The 17,687-nt window shown below is 48.8% G+C and overlaps 1 pseudogene; it reads left to right on the forward strand.

The window, feature by feature from the left end:
• The first annotated feature begins 16,925 nt into the window (after positions 1–16,925).
• LOC125516440 lies at positions 16,926–17,477 on the forward strand (annotated as a pseudogene).
• Positions 17,478–17,687: the final 210 nt, after the last annotated feature.

Here is a 17,687-nt window from a genome sequence, read left to right on the forward strand (position 1 = left end):
TACATGCTGAAGAACATCGAATTATTTACGGGAGTAAAACTGAGGTTGCAATATGACGAAGTACGTGGAGTAAGACCTAAAATTCTGTCATTTTCTCAAACATATGGAACAATACTAACATATCCTCGCATGCAGGCCTACATCGACAAATTCAGAAGAGAGCTACCTGTTGTGCTTGTCGATTCACCCTTCAACAAAATGAAATACGTGAGTAGGTTCAAGCAGTACCATGCTAGGCAATCGGATGCAGCTGCGGTGGAAGACGACGAGGATGCAAGCAGTTAGTCCTGCATTGTGGTTCATTCTTACATGTGGAGTGTACACTTGGCCATAAAGCGACAGAGTAGGGTGTGGTTGGGTTTTAGTCCCGAAGAAGGTTTCCTAGCCGTGTTCTTAGTCCATTGCACATGATTCAAGTTGTAAAACTTCAATAATATTGGTTACTATATTTTGCTTGAAATAAATTTGGTCTCTAGGGGATCTCTTAGAAATCTATATTTGCTTTTTACTACCATGTTACAGTAATGGTGCCTGGGGCAACCCTCGAAGAACAATGGATTATGATATGTCTATTTTCATACGAGAGAAAAATTTATTAAAGCATGAGCATAGCCTTACAACAGAAGTCAAAAATACTGCCTGATTCAACACACAATCCCAGCTATGTCTTGTAGGCAGGCCGCAAAGCCAAAAAAATAGAGCATAGGATAACAAGAGTAAAAGCACGTACCATAGGGGGCCTCTGCAGGTGCTGCAAACGTTGAATTGAAGCAATCACCTTCAGGAGCACAGTGGTGTGGCCATGGTACATCCATCCTGCCTTAGGGAATCACATAGCATGTTCTGTCATAGCCATGCAAAACAGAGGAAAAATTACTACTTGTACTAACCTTGTGAAGTCTGTGCATGTAACAAATGTTGGACATAACTAAACACGGAAGAATGAAATGCGACATATCGAAGAATCGAATGCTCATTCCTTTTTCTCTGCTTTTTGCGAGGACCATTACTCTCCCTTTAACAAGGCTAAAACAACATAATAAGACTTAACAACAACCTTGAAAAGGTGGATATCCCATGTGAATCTAATTTTTCATATGAAGCACATGCCAAGTCTGTTGTTCCCAGTCCAGCAATTGCACAAGAAGAAGCGAGCATCATAAATATTGAGCAACATAAGCTATGAATTGTTTATAGTACATTCCAAAATTAATAGCTTATCATCTCTATTGATCTCCAAATCTCACCTATCAGCCAAATTGAAAGAATACATGTTGAATGCAACGATTGAACGTTCGTAGATCAAGCAATCGGGGCTGGACGAATGGGGCTGGCCGTCGAGGCCGACTGCCGGCTTCATCTAGTCCCGCAGAACATGATCCATACCCAACCACCTTGCCATCGGACGAGATGCATGGCCAGATCAAAGCTGCAACCATGGCTGAGAAATGATATGTAGAGGACGCAAACAACCAATTGGGGTGTGGGAAAGAGGTTGCCTATAACCTTGTGGCTATAGGCACCCGCATGGAGGACTGGGAGGTGGGATGGCACCGACTCTTCGCCGGCGGCCACCGCGGGGAGAGCAGTGGGCCTCCTCTCGTGTTTGTTGAAAAGGTGGTGTTGCGAGGGAATTGAGGTGGAGGAAGGGAGGGGCCACGACGCGCGGCTAGATCCTGCCGGCGAAAAGGGAGGGAGGGGCCGCGACGAGCGGCTAGATCCTGCCGGCGAGGATTAAAACCGTAGCGGCAGCGAGGAATAAACCCTAGTGAACGGGATAAATATCGAACCGAAAATACCCCTGAAATTCGTACCGAGAATACCCTCGAAATATTTGGAAGGGAAAATCAGATCAGTTTGAAATATTTTTTTTCTCCCGAAAATGACCCTCGGTGTCTGATATAATACACGTGACATCAGCGTATTACATCAGATCTAGACCGTCCAATTCGCTCCGACGGACGGTCCATATCGTCCGGATGCACTGTAAAATGACTCAAACGATTTACACATGATAGAACTACTCTTTTCTTGTTAAGGAATGAATGGAGAATTTTGTCCATCCGGATCAAAATTGTGTATTCATTCAGTGAGACGTTGTTCTGGATTCCGACGCTCTCAGAAAGTTGTCATGGAATTTCTTCTCGGAAATATGTGTACGTATTCTAATAGCATCATTAGAGGAACTTCAACGGGGCGATCCAAATGGATGCGCGTTTTGTCCGTTTTTTGTCCGTTTGGGTCGGCCAGGCGGTCATGCGCGCCCGCATTCTCAAATGGGTCGGCTTGACCGCCCAACACGAGGCGGACCCAAATGTGTCGGGGTGGAAAAGAAAAAACAGTTCGCAGAAAATAAACATAATTAAACATAAGTGGCCGGTCAACCGCCGATCGAAGTCCACTTAAACCTAATTAAACATTAATTAAAACATAAAAAAAGTCTGCGCTCGCATGTTGCCACCCCGCAAGCTGCCCTAGATGTCGTCGGCCTTGCCCTTGCCCTTGACGTCGACGTCGCCATCGCCGGTGAGGTCGACGAAGAAGGGAGCAGGGCCAGCCCACCCAAACGCCGCCTGGTACGCTGCCAGGGCAGCCTCCTCCGGCGTTTGCTGGGGCAGCGGCATTGCGGCTAGCCGCGCGCGCTCCTCTTCTTCAAGCTAGAGCGCCTCCGTGTCGTGTGGCTGCATCTGCTCGTAGCGCATCTGTCGCGCGCTGTCGGCCTCCTCCTGGCGGAGCCAGTGCGCCTTCCAGCGCTCAAGGTGGGCCGCCACCTGCGCCGACGTCGCGGCGTAGTGGACAGGAGGCGCGTTGACCCACTCGCGGTACTGGCGTGTGCACGTGTAGGCCTCCTCCCACCAAGTGGTTGGAGGCGGGGAGCGCTTCCGCGTCGGCTCCAGCTTGGGCTCCACTGGCGGCGGCGGTGGCGGAGGTGGGACGAAGTGCGGGGTGTGGATGGAGTCCCCCGCCGCAGACAGGGCAAGGGCCTGCATCAGCCCATCCCAGTGCGCGTCTTCCTCAAACCGGCCCGCCTCCCGCGCGTGCTGCAGGGCTTCCTCGAGGGCGGCTTGGTATTCCGCCTCTGCCTCCATTTCCTCAGGCTCTACCCGCGGGGGCGGCGGTGGAAATGGCGGAGGGACGGCGTCGACGGCTGCACACCGTTGCTCCCCGTGTTCGAGGGCAAACCAAGCCTCCTAGTTGGGAGAATCGGCGGTGTACTCGGGCATCCACCGCAGCTCCAGCGTGAGCTGCGCGCGGTGCCTACGCACCTCCTCATCGTGCGCCCTCTGGCTTCGCGGAACCTTCGGCATCGGGATCCGCTGCGGATCCAGCTGCCAGTGGTGCGGCAGCGTGGCGTCGGGGTAGGGCAGCGGCTGCCTGTACTCCGAGTGCCACCGCGCTTGGTGCAGCAGGATGTGCAGGCGCCGGCAAATTGAGCGAAAACGTGCTGGCGCAGGAGGAGGAGGGGAAGGAGGGGCATGGGACGACCAGGCGCCATCGTTTGCTAGGCTAGGGTTTGCTGCCGTCAGCAAGGAAGCAAAGGGAGTGGTGGGGGCCAAATGTGGACGGAAGTGAATGAGGCCGGCCCCCACCGCACGTGTGGTAAAAAAAGAACGCTTCCACTGACTGACTACTCGGCCCGTTGTCGGTGGTCGTCATAAATAAGAGAAGGGTGGTAGTTGGGTGGCCTACAGATGGCCGCGACGGACGCGGAGGAGACGCGTGGTGCGTCCGCGGCGACGCATTTCCGGCGTAATTTTGCGCCAGAAATGAGTCGACGCGAACACCAGGCGGACGAGATTTGGATCTGAATCGGTGCGTTGGGCCACCACTTTTATCCGCGCCGACCCAAACGAACGCAGACGGACAAAATAGGTCACCCCGTTGGAGTTGCTCTCAAGCCCGGCCCTGAGGAGGGTGAGCGGGGCGGCCGCCCCGGGCCCCGAGGTGCCAAGGGGCCCCCAATTGATGTTAATAGGTCAAGAGCCCAAGCCCAGAATCCCGATTTATTAACATACTCAAAATCGAGAAAATGGGAGTCCTACAACGTTTTTCCTGATTTCTGGGCCTCCTTCCTCCGTGCTATTGAGGGTCCTCGTGATTGATTAGTACGAGGAGTTATTGCATGCAATTAATTAGATGTAGTTATGAAAAAATTCGCTCTTAATTTCCTTTCTTAAACCACAAGACAAAAATTATACACCCAATTGGTTAGAAAAACAGGAGACAATAATGACTATACTACACGCGTGCACGAATAGAGCAAAGATGGTGATGCTTGATACCCGTCTACTGTGCACGTGTGGTGGCGCGTCGAGTCAGAGGAGGGCTGCACTGCCGGATATATCGAGTCGCTGCCTCCCATGAGACCACACGGATCGTACTGTTTGGGCACAATTACAATCCCATAGTTAGATTCACGTCTAAACCTGGAGCTTCTCAGCGTTTTTGGCTTCTGGGCCGTTGAATCTGCGTCTTGATGCGTTTTGGACCATTGGATCTACCCCTAGGATGACCTGAGCCATTGGATAAAATATGCAACCGGAGCAGCGGACAGTTCCTTTTTCCTCTTACCCTCGAATATTGGTCCTCTCTCCCTGACTCGTGGGGTGCACGGCTGGTGGGTCACCGTTGTCTGCGACTATGGGTGCACAAAGGTCCGGTGTGGTTGGCCCGCGGTCAAAATTGCATGCCACCGCCTGTAATTACTTGATCCCACAGAGGGCATTAGTGGGATTTTGCGTCCTTACCCCTGCGTGGCGATCTGTGGGTGGGTCATGTCTATGTAAAGGAGAGGAGGGCATCGATTGGGTGATAACCCTAGCCTCGATCCCCACCGCGCCCCTTCCCTTCGCTCTTGCAGCCGTCGCCGCGCTCCCATTCGGTCTCCTCTCCCGTCGCCGAGCTGGCCTCCGCCGCTGCTCTCCCGTCCCTCTCACGCGGCCACCCCCTCCTCCTCCCTAGACACGGCGATAGTGAGCGGCAGCATAGGAGCAAGGTTGGTGACTGGGCAATACCGTACGAGGGTCGTGTGAAGCATGCCTCCGCGGCCTCTGGTTCGTCTTCTCGGCCGATAGCCACCTCTGCGCGTGGGATGACACCTGCGTGTCGCCGCGTCACCAACGAGGCAGGGCCAAAGGCGACGGCGGTGCCTCGCCATCACGGGAGGAGCAACAATCGCCAAGACGGCCGTCCACGTCGCCATTGTCGTTGTCCTTCAGGTGCTCTTCCTCCCGCTCTTATACGGTCCCCTCCTAGCCATATCTTGTGTAGATGTTCTTGATTCATTCGTCGTCTTGCAGCTGGATCGGCGGGTGGTGACACTCACGTACGTGCGCATCACTTGCTGTCAACTTGGCCACCTGACGGAGATGGAAGAGGTTCTTTCTTGCTCCCTTGATTGGTCCTATATACTCGCTTTGTTCCGTCCCGCTGCTTATCTAGGTCTATTTATCGTGATTCGCAGGGATGTGGTTAGGGTTTGTTAACTTTAACTATGTGCTTTGTAGCTGATTGATGGCCAGTGATGCTCTTCTATTTGGGACAGACACTATCTGTAATTGCTTCTCCTCCAGGTTGGGGCCGTTGCTACTGCTTTTGCTATAGCTCTGTGCAGGTACTTATCTTTTCCAAATTCTACTATTTGGCATTACATGTTCATGCTTTTACTTCAAGGATATGCCCCCATCAGATGTGGATTTGTAGCAAGAAAAGTAGTCAATGGAGCCTGGGACGATGAGTTTGGACGATCTGTAGTCAAGCCTTGCTGCCCCTTTGTCTCTTATTTATCTGGTTTCATTTGGGAATAGAATCGTCAATGACATGCCTATTAGAATTATTTATTTGTTTCATAGTTGTGTTGTAGCCCCGTAGCAAATATTTGAGCGATAGGATTGTTGTGCAGACTAGAATGTGAAAGTTGGGTGCTCCCTTAAGCAAATATGTATTGTGTGCAGTGGATTAGGATCAAGATTTTGGTTCTGAAAGAAAGAGAGAGACAGCGGATCATGTTCTTGCTTGGGTCTAATACTAAGAGTTGGCAATGTTGATGAGAAATAAAAAAACGCGTGTCATTGACCGGTTTTCTCTGCATCACCAATCATATTTGAGTTGGTAACGTATGATATTTTGTCTTTCAGGTGTCTAGGTATCTGCTGCAAGGCTTGGATTGACAGATGTTGGGCTGATCTCATATGGATAAATGGTAGATCAAGGGCCTTTAATCACTGAAGTAGTATCCATATGTATGATTAGTGATGCAGATAATGAATATGGAAATTTTATGAATGTCAAGTGGAGAGTTAAATGATTTATCAATGATGATTTTACTGGAAAATTATTCTTGGAGAGTTAAATGATTTACAAGAACCTAAATGTCATTTTACACACAGTTTACTTTGTATATAGTTCTTTTTAAACAAACACCCAGATTTAATAAATTTGCTTGCTTTGACATGTTACTTCTTTAAATAGGATCTAAGATGTGATTTCAGGAAATGGTTGCTTTCCGGTCCTTTTGTATTTGTTCTGAAACTATGAAAGCTAGAGAGTGACAATCATATCTTTTTGTGGAGCCCCCCTCGCCGCTCCCCCTTCTCCGCCATTTCATGTCAATCACTGGTAGGAGCATTGGCTTGTTGGAGCTGAATCGCTCAGCCCCTTCTTCTTCCTCACTTCAAATGTTGGCGCTGCCTCTCGCAGCAGCCTTCTTCTTCCTCTAGATTGCTTCTCACAACACACTCTTTCAAACTCACACGCACACACACTAGCCAAAGAAAAGAACAAAAGCTTTGCTGAGACTCTCTCCTTTGGCAGCCACAAGTGCTACATTTTCTCTCTTCTCTTTTTAATTCAACCAAACGGGATTACACTGCTTAAATAGACTCACACACGTACTGCCCAGCAGCCATTCTCGGCCACTAACATCACGTACCGACTAATCTCTAACAAACTGACCCACTCACGCCAGTTCACATGCACCCATCTAATCTTATCTTGACCACTTCTTCCTCCTAGAATCACTCTAGGCACATGACCCTCACGCAGCTAACAAACTAACTGACTATCTCAGCTTGGCTAGACAAGAATAATCTTAACATTCACCTCCCTAATCTTGTCATGTCAACTCCTCTAATCTTGATGCAGATCACCTGCAACCTCTTTCCATGAACTTTGCCTTTGCAGCACCGAGACCACACATGACATCTTGCTGTGGATGACGCTGTCACAGCGCCTGTCACCGCGTCATGGATCTCCACTTGCACCGGCATCACACCTGGTCACGTACGTCTTGCCGCCGCCGTTGCAGCGACTCATCTTGGGGATGCCATCACACCACCGAGGATAACTTCATGACGATGATGGCGTCACACCACCATCGACTAGCTTTGCGCTGATCCTCATGACGACCTCGCGCCGCCGTACATCTTCTCAGCAGCATCTCACTGCCGTCTTCTTGGAACGGCATCTCACCGTCGTCTTCTTGTGGCAGCATTACACTGCCATTGCTAGCGCCCGACGGCATCGCGCCGCCGCCGCACCGAGCGGCATCGCACCGTCTCCTTCCTGTGGTGGCATCACACCGCCGTCTCCTCCTCCTAGCGGCCTCGCACCGCAACTAGCCTCCAATGACATCGTGCCGCCGACAGCCTCCACCTCTCGCCGTCGTCCTCCACCTCACGTGGAGTCCGCCGCGTGCATGCCATCACGCCGACCATGGCCGCCACTCCATAGCTGCCGTGCCACGACCGCCGCGGCCTCCATGCCGCCGTACAGCGCCGCCGCGTACCTTCATAGGCTGACACACGGCCCGGAGCTTCATTGCGCGCCACCGACGAACGCCGCCATCGCCGGCACACCTCCGGCAAGAGCAACGACGCCCCAAGACAACCAAGCTCATGATACCAAATGTTGGAGCTGAATCGCTCAGCCCCTTCTTCTTCCTCTCTTCAAATGTTGGCGCTGCCTCTCGCAGCAGCCTTGTTCTTCCTCTAGATTGCTTCTCACAACACACTCTTTCAAACTCACACGCACACACACTAGCCAAAGAAAAGAACAAAAGCTTCGCTGAGACTCTCTCCTTTGGCAGCCACAAGTGCTACATTTTCTCTCTTCTCTTTTTAATTCAACCAAACGGGATTACACTGCTTAAATAGACTCACACACGTACTGCCCAGCAGCCACTCTCGGCCACTAACATCACATACCGACTAATCTCTAACAAACTGACCCACTCACGCCAGTTCACATGCACCCATCTAATCTTATCTTGACCACTTCTTCCTCCTAGAATCACTCTAGGCACACGACCCTCACGCAGCTAACAAACTAACTGACTCTCTCAGCTCGGCTAGACAAGATTAATCCTAACATGGCTGCCGCTGGCCCAGCGGCTTTTCCTGGAGGCATCACCATTGACTGGAGGTGAGGTGGTGAGCGCCCAATTTTGTTGTTTTCCATTATTAGTTTCTATGTCCCTATTCTTGCCTATGCCTGAATGGTTGCTCCAGTTGTTTGTAGATTACTATCGGACCAGCAAGTAGTTGCACTGTCTATGAAGATGCAGACCTGCTGGTGCTAGTAGCGTCTCTAGCTGATTAAGTTTAGTTTCATGTTCACTTTTTACTACCAGTCTCTTTGAAGCTTCCCTCCATTAAAAGCTTTGGGAGTTGAAGTGATTACAGTTTTGGTAATGAATCAAGTGCTACCTTGACAGATTTCACTCCTGATTTTGGCTTAGCTTTGAATGAAGTGGATGCCAGTAAAAACTCAATTCATGCTACAGAGATGTTGCAGATGCAAGTGAAGGGTGAGTTTATAATTTAGTTATGATTATGATTCCATTATCAACAATCTGGTTACTTAATTTTGCAAGATGCTTGATGTTTCTTTTCAGTCGCAAACTTTATTTCTTAGTTTGCTTCTCAGTCGGTCAGGCATGGTAATTGGTAATATGTATATTGTTTGTCTGTGATCTTGGCCGTTGGATCTCCAGCTCTGCAAAAGATGGAATTGTGGGTTCCTGGAGAAACATCAGTTGGATCTGGTTAGAACATCTTTTATGTTCCTTTGCCCTTTGTATAGTATCGAGTACTGAGTAGTTTACTCGATTGAGCAGTTCACTCAATCGAGGATCAAGTTTTAGGTTATCCTTGCATATGTTTTAGTTCCTACAATACACATTGCTTGGTTCAAATAGAGGCGTGCAGTAAAATTTCTATACTAAGTAGCAGAAATGTTCCAAGGGAAGAGTAGCAATTACTAATTACTAAGTAAAGAATCCATAGGATGTGCATCATGCAATGAATGTAAAGCTCTGTATTTGCCATATCGGGGAACAGTGGAACATAAGCTTAAGTTAGTTTCATTACTTTCATATAGATCTTCTGCATCTCATATTTTCATGCTTAACATGAATTTCCCAGAGGTTCAAAAGTTAAATTAAAATGATGGAGATCAGGGTCAGAGGTAGAGTAGAAGTATAATAATGAATGTGATCAAGCGGTTTACATCACCTCATTGTTGGGACTAATTATCAGTATTCTGTGGCATCTATTGGACCACCTGCTCTCTACCAAAAGAAATGATAAATAAAGGTGGACAATAATAGGTTATATCACGATAGTGATCAAGGGGGAGAGAAATACTTTTTCAAGTCATGAATGGATTTTTTATCAGGCAAATTTATTTTCTTCTTGCTCATTCTTTTGGGCCTAGAGCCAGTAGAATAATTAGAATATCCTGTTTGTGCCATCTGCATACACTTCAGGTCAAAATAATAATGTGCTTCCTGTTACTTGCTCTGTTTTGGTAATGTACATACATCACATGTGATATATAATTGGTAGTAGATAAACAATATTTGTTATCCAGTGAATGATTTTAGATTCTTTCATGAAAGCATCTTCCCCCTTTTGTGATTTCCGTTACATGAAATGAGTTACAATGACTGTCGTGATATATTTCTTCTCTGAATATTTATTACCATGGAACTCAACTATCCAGTGTGTATAGTTGTATACCTCATTTGAAGAAAAGAAAAACTCTCGAGTATCCATTATACCCGAATCATAAATTACTACTGCACACTGATCAGAGTGTGTAGCATCAGATCTACACCTTACAGAAAACAGAAAACTACTCAAGTAGTGATGCTAAAATATTTTGGTTTGAGCTGGAGGCTTGGTTACAGCAGAAATTTCTCATGGAAAATACTTAAATCCATGGAAAATAATAAATCAAGGTCTTTTGTTATTGTTTTGCAGTTTATGAACATGATCTTATTATGCTGCACTTGAGTCATAACTAAACGTCACAGTAGTAGCTCATATGCACTCCTGCTTTGTTGTACGACCAGTTATTGCTTTTCTTTTTTTGCTTTGTATTGCCAACATGCTCTTAAATGTTGCTCTAAAATGTTTGGAACCATGCTTTTGCAGACTGCCTTTTTTGGTGGGAGGTTTAATTGTCAAATGCAAAAGGAACATATGCTTCCCTCCTGATGTTCGCATATACTGTTGATGTTGAATTAATTACTGAAGACTGAACTATAGTTTTATGGGGAGAGGTTTAATTTTTTTCTTCAGATTGTTGTTTTATCCAGGAAAGTATTTTTTTCTTCACTTGGGTCAGCATTACTAAACTTTTCCTCCGACGAGGAACTTAAGCCATTCTTGATGAAGGAACTATTTTAGGCTGCTACCTGATTGTCACTAGCCATTTTTGTATAAATGCCTTGCTTTTAATATTTTCTACTATTTTGCTGCCGCTTAATGCGCTACTCAGAGATTGTTTTTTTATATATAAATGACCTGCTCTAATTATTATGAACGGTCTTTCGACCTGCAGACTGTATTCCTTTCTATATAAATGATCTAATCCTTATCTATCAAATTCTATAGAAGGTTGTCTAAACTTCATACCATGTACAGGCACTTACACAATTGAGTGGCTGGTGGTACAGATACTGCGGCAAAACTTTTGTCATGTTGCTTAATTATAGTAGAACTGCTGGTCTAGTTACATAGGAGTAGAAGAGAAGGTATGTCTCTACTCTTTCTTTTGAGTCTAATCTCTATTATATAGGTAGTCTACATGGACTATGAAAATTTACAATCATGGTTGATTAAAATTTGTAAATGATCACCAACATGGCCTTTGTGTTGTTTGCAACTGGGCACTAATAATCGATTTATGAGTACTGGTAATGAATAGATATTATTGACGTTATAGAGGAATGAACTAATACTAATCCATAAGGTAGGGGCTATACGTAATACAATGCTAACATCTAAATGGACGACATGACTGATCATGGGCATTTCAATCATTTGTTAGTCTTGACAAGGTACCGGATTTTACTATAGTTTTGATTGGGATCAATGAATTTGCGATAAACTTACTAATAAAGCTACCGGACATATTAGTACATAAAAGACATAAGATAAAAATATTGTATTTCCTTTAACTATCGAAACATACTTTCTGCAATAATTATTTATCTTTATGTGAAGGGCCTCAAGGTTTAGTCTTGCCCCGGGCCCCCAAAATCTCAGGACCGGCCCTGGTTGCTCTTAGGAAACCAAGGCAGTATATACAGTAGCACAAATAATGTGTGATCGATTTGTTCAGGCGAATCAGGTCCGTGAGTGTCTGGCTGCCAAAGTCAAGAACGTTTCTACCTTTAGCGCAGACAGGAGATTCTGCAGTGTAAAGGCAAAGCTAAAAGCTCACTTGTCCTGTGTGTTTCTCTCCACCGCTCGATCCTTCCAACCAAACACGCCATTACATTCCATGGCTCTTTCTTCCTGATGTGTGAGAAATAAGTTTTTTGAGTTATTTGGTGCAATGCACGATCTGACCTAAATATATTTTTGTTGTCTTCTAGGTCGCACTAAATATGCGACCTAATCAGTTTATGCACGCTGCAAAAATGTCGGTGTATATGCATCTGCATCCTACCATGGCGTGTCTTATTTCTTCCACATATTAACTTTAACCTAGTCATACTTTATAAAATTTGACCAAATTTATCGAAAACAAACTAAACTTTCACAATAAAAAATAGGGAAATTAATGATAAAATATCTACAGTATGATAAAATATTGAATGATGATTCTCATTAGAAATCCAAGTTGAATTTCTTTCGCATATATACCAAGTTGAATTTAATGAAATAGTAGTAATCAGTTTGAATAATTAAACTTAGTAGTGATAACGTACAAAAAATACGCTTAAGCAGTTCTCATCCAATCAATTTGAACATTAACAAATACATTCTAATTTAAACTTTAAATTAAACAAGAAAACACCAGGGTCCCTCGCCAGAGCCATATGAGAGCGCAGCATGTCGACCGCATGGTCCTCCTTCTCGCCGGAGTAGGGGGCCTCCGCATCGTATGAGGCACGGCCCCGCTTCGTCTGTAGAGCTACCATCTCCTTGTGGGACTCCATCAACATGAAGAACTCGTCGAGCTCCACTGTTGAGACTTTGTGACGAACAACCAAAAAATCAAATATGGATGTAACATAAAATGTCCTCCGTGCATTCCTCTGCGGTTCTTTCCGCCTCCAGAAGCTGAGTACGCCCCCGAAAACTAGGGAAACCAACGGAAACCATGAACCTGACCGACAACAGCTAAGTCTTTTTTTCCCCGTGTAGTAGATATAAAATGCTCATTGAAGCATGGTCTTAGTACATTGGAAATGCACCTTTTTTTACATGGGAAATGCACCGTTATAGTAGAAAGAAATGCTTTTCTGGAGCAGGTTGAGTTAAGTTTTTTCTTCTGCGAATCAGGTAAAGTTTAGTTGTTTGTTAAAAGGCGAAGTATCAGATGAAAACGGTAATTCACTGAAAATCTGGAAACTTACCACTAGAGCCACCGGATGATATATGGACGGATTAGATAGAAGGTGGGATGCCCCCTAGCCAACATATTTACAGAAAACACCTTTGCGCACCCTTCGCCCTTTCCTCTTCCTCTCCCTGTGCTCGTTCTTCCCCGATAATGGCAGCTGGTGAATCAGCGAACCATGAGGCGAAGCAGGGGAAGAACTATAATTTCTTATCTGGCTTGGCCGAGGTACTTCCGGCGCCGGGGAAGATGACCTAGGACGCGAGCGCGAAGCGAGGTCGCGCGCGTCCGGCGAGTCAGCGATAATGACTGCCAGGCGAATCCGACGGAAGGTGGAGCTCAGATCCCCTCCTGTTCGTATGTGTGCAGCTGCGTATCCGTTTACAGCCGCCCATCACCATCGTTTCTTCTCCAGAACCTTACATCTCAGCCCTTATGTTGTGTGCACAAATCAGCGCTTGCATCGGAACGAGCTTGCCGCCTCGCCGCAGTAAGGAACTACAGCCGCTCGCCGGCCAACTACATCTAATAATAATTGCAAAAACTGAATGTACGCGCAAGCATGCAGGCATCAATCGGCCGCGCCACACACGTAGGGTCCTGAGCTATGATAACACATCCATGCCCACCAGTTCATCTAATGGGAATTCTAGATCCCGGCTAGCCAGTGTTCAGATGTATATTGCATGTGTGTTTTTTGTACAACAAGTCTACCTCCTTCCTTGTATAGTTGAGGTCTAGACTTCCCTTGTATCTATATATATACGTGCATACGCACCCGATGAATATATCGTGAGTTGCATCAATTGTATACATGGTATCAGCCTAACTCGTTCCTCCCTCGCGCGCCCTAGCCTGCCGCTGTGCCTTCTCTCGCACGCCGCAACCCTAGCCTGCAGCTGCGCCATCTCCCGCCGCGCGACTCCCTGGTGCACCGTCGCCCTAGTCGCTGCCGCACCTCACGTCCCAACCCGCGCCACCTCTCCTGCTTCCGCCCCCACCCGCGCCGCATTCGCCTGCCAGCCGCATCGCCCCTGTTCCCAAAACCCTCGCAACGCCGCATTGCTTCTTCCTCAAAAGAAAACCCTAGCCCACACCCGATCCTCTCCTACACCACAGCCATGTCTCACTCAAGCCTCACCCATCGCAGCAACCCGTTCGCCTCTTCCTCCGAGGCCGGTTCCCTCCCTAACCCGGCATACATCCGCGACGTCCCGATCTTCGATCGCGTCCCGATCAAGCTCTCTCACACGGAGGCTAACTTCTATGCCTGGAAAACCTACTTTCACCTCCTTTTCCGCGAGTACAATCTCCGCGATCACATCGACGGCACCACCGACTTCCTCGCCATGCGTTGCGATGAGGATTGGATGGCGGTTCACGCCACCATCATCCGGTGGCTCTTTCACACCGTGTCCAAGGACATCTTCCACACCATTGTTCGCGACGATGACGATGCCAACATGGTGTGGACGAAGATCATTGGCCTCTTCGCCGACAACAAGCTCCAACGGATCGTCTTTCTGCAGCAGGAGTTTTTTGGTTGTCACCAAAACGACTCCTCCATTGACGCCTACTGCATGCGCCTCAAGACCCTCTCTGACGAGCTCAACGACGTCGGCTTCAAGGTTGGGGACGAGCTGCTCCTCTCCACCCTCACAGTCGGCCTCAACGAAGATCTCGATAATGCCGCATCCAATCTTACTCTTATGGTTAAACCTACTTATGAGCGGGCGGTGGCCTATCTTCGTCTCGAGGAGCGTCGCCTGAAGAATCTGCGGGCTCGTGCAGTTCACACCGCCTTCGCCGCTGGCTTCTCCCACGGCGGGTCTTCATCAACACATCCTGCCGGGGGCCACGGCGCTCCGCTGCCACCGCAACCCCGTCCGCCTCTGCCTACAGCACCCGCTGCTGCGGGCGGGTACGGCGCCTTCCTGCCCCGGCCTCCAGCACCCGTCCCACCGCCTCCACAACAACAGCCCAACCAGGGCGATCGCCGCGGCCGTGGTGGGCGCCGTGGTCGTGGAAACCGCTCCAACAACGGCGGCGGTCAGCCACGCAATGGTGGTCAGCAGCAGCAGCAGCTCCCTTCACCGCCTTGGGTTACCGGCCACAACCACTGGACTGGGGTGGTTCATGCTTACACGATGCCAGTTCCAGCGCTCCACTCCCGGGTCTTCTCGGGCCTCGACCGGCGACACACCAAGCCTTCTACGCCGCTCCTCAGCCCGGCGCCGCTACACCACCGCCTCCCACCTAACCTGCATCGTTCGGCTATGGTGCGCCGAACCCTAGTGGGGGGTGATGGGGTTCCCTGGCCCGGCCTTGCTCTCGGCGCTGCAGTACAAGCCTCAGCTCGGTTCCTACACTGGCGGTGGCGACTGGTTCATGGACACCGGTGCATCATCTCATGCAGCCTACCCGGGTAACCTTTCCTCCGCATATCCCGTTCACACTTCTTCCTGTATCATCGTCGGTAATGGCGCTGGTCTTCCCATTAGTCATGTTGGTTATAGTCCTTTTCCTTCTCTGTCTAGCCCATTTTCTCTTAATAATGTGCTAGTGTCTCCTCAACTTATTCAGAATTTAGTCTCTGTTCGTACTCTTTCCCATGATAATTCTATAACTGTCAAATTTGACGAAGATGGTTTCTCTGTTAAGGACGCCCGTACTCGGATGGTTCTTCACCGATGTGACATTCCCGGCGACATGTACCCCATCCAGCCTTCATCATCTTCACGTGCTGGACCTCTCGCTCTTTCCGCTGGCGTTGATCTTTGGCACGCCCGTCTCGGCCATCCTAGCTCCACCGTACTTCGTCAAATAGTCAAGGATTTTTCTTTTTCATGCAATATAGCGGATGCTCATTCTTGTCAAGGATGCCGCATGGGCAAACATGTTAGACTCCCGTTTAGTTCTTCTTCGACAGTTGCATCTTATCCTTTTGAATTTAGTCATAGCGATGTATGGACGTCACCTATTACAAGTAATTCTGGTTTTTTATATTACCTTGTTATTCTTGATGATTACTCTCACTTTGTGTGGACTTTTCCGCTTCGTAGGAAATCCGACGTTCCCGCGATTCTCCTCGCATTTTATTCCTATGTGTCTACACAATTTGGCCGTCCGATACATGCTCTTCAAACTGGCGACGGGAAGGAATTCGACAGCATTACCATCCGCACCCTTCTCTCCAACCACGACACTATTTTCCGGTTAACATGTCCATACACTTCCCAACAAAATGGCCGGTCAGAACGGGTTCTTCGCACTCTTAACGACTGTGTCCGCACTCTTTTGTTCCACGCTTACATGCCACCCCGGTTTTGGTCGGATGCCCTTGCCACCGCCACACTTCTTGCTAACCTTCGCCCTTGTCATGTCCGTTGGAGTTATACACCTCATCATCTCCTCTTCAGTTCCCCTCCCTCCTATGATGGTCTCCGAATTTTTGGTTGCCTCTGTTATCCTAGTGTCGCCTCCACCGCCCCTCATAAACTTGCTCCTCGCTCCGTGCCTTGTGTCTTTCTTGGTTACCCGGCTAATACTAAGAGCATCTCCAATAGATGGTCCAAATGTAAAAATAACTAACTTTTGGACCATCTCGGGCAAAAAACGCTGCTCCAACAGACGGTCCATATGCAAAAAAAATTGGACCGCGGCCTCCTCGTGATGTAAAACGCAACACCTCGCGATGCAAATATACATCACGAGATGCATCTGGTCCAAAACCAGCTGCCGTCGGCGAACGACCAACCGCCACTTCATTTCCGTTCCCGCCCGCCCGCCCGCGACCTCCCACTCGTCCGCCGCCGTCCCGCCGCCTCCACACCCCACCGCCGCCCCGCCACACGCCGCCCGCATCAAATCCGGCGCCGCCCCGCCCCCCGCCGCTGTTTCCACGTCGCCCCACCGCCCGCCCGCCGCGGATCCGGCCCCGCCGCCCGCCCGCCCCGCAGCTCCGCCACCGCCCCGCTCGCCACCGCCGCCCCGCAACTCCGCCACCGCCACCCCGAAGAACAGCCCTGCCCGGCTCCGTCCGCCACCGCCCCGGCGGCACGCCGCTCCCGATGGCGCCGAAGGGCAAGTCGAGCTTCTTCTGCGTGAGGCAGAAGCCCTCCGGCAACTGGGGTGTGGAGTTCTCTGACGCCGGAAGGCGTTGGTGGATCGGCACGTACCCCTCCGCCCACGAGGCTGCGTGTGCCTACGACGTGTCGGTGTGGCGTGCCGAGAGGCCTCGGTCGCACCTCAACTTTCCAGAGATCGAGAGTCGGGCGAAAGCGGAGATGCTTGTGCCGCATGGCATCAACATGAAGGAGATCACGACGAAGAAGAAGAAGACGAAGAAGCCATCGGTTGTCGTCAGTGCTGGCGAGACCGATGAGGAGGCGATGGCGAGGTTTGCTCGGGAGCATCCGGAGTACGTCCAGGCCGAGATGGAGTACTACTGGAAGCATGAGGCGGAGCAGAAGAAGGAGGATGAGGCCGGTCCCTCGACGGTGATCCCCATAGAGTCTTCTTCCGAGGAGGACTGGGCAGACTTTGAGGAGGAGGAGGAGGGGTGTGATGAACCGACGAAGGAGGAGTTCTGGGAATAGTTCCGGAGCTCCGATGAGGAGTAGTTTTAATAAGTAGTAGTTGAAGTTGATGTATGAAACTATGTTGAATTTGATGTTTGAACTCTGTTGAATGCACTAGTAGTATGTCGTTTTACATCTTCATTTTGGACCATCTATTAGAGTTGCTATTTTGGACCATCAATTTGGACCATCTGTTGGAGTTGAGCTTTTTTCGAAGCTCCAAAACACACTTTTTGATGGTCCAAATTTTAC

Source organism: Triticum urartu, chromosome 6, assembly GCF_003073215.2.
Source record: "Triticum urartu cultivar G1812 chromosome 6, Tu2.1, whole genome shotgun sequence".
Lineage (NCBI taxonomy): Eukaryota > Viridiplantae > Streptophyta > Magnoliopsida > Poales > Poaceae > Triticum > Triticum urartu.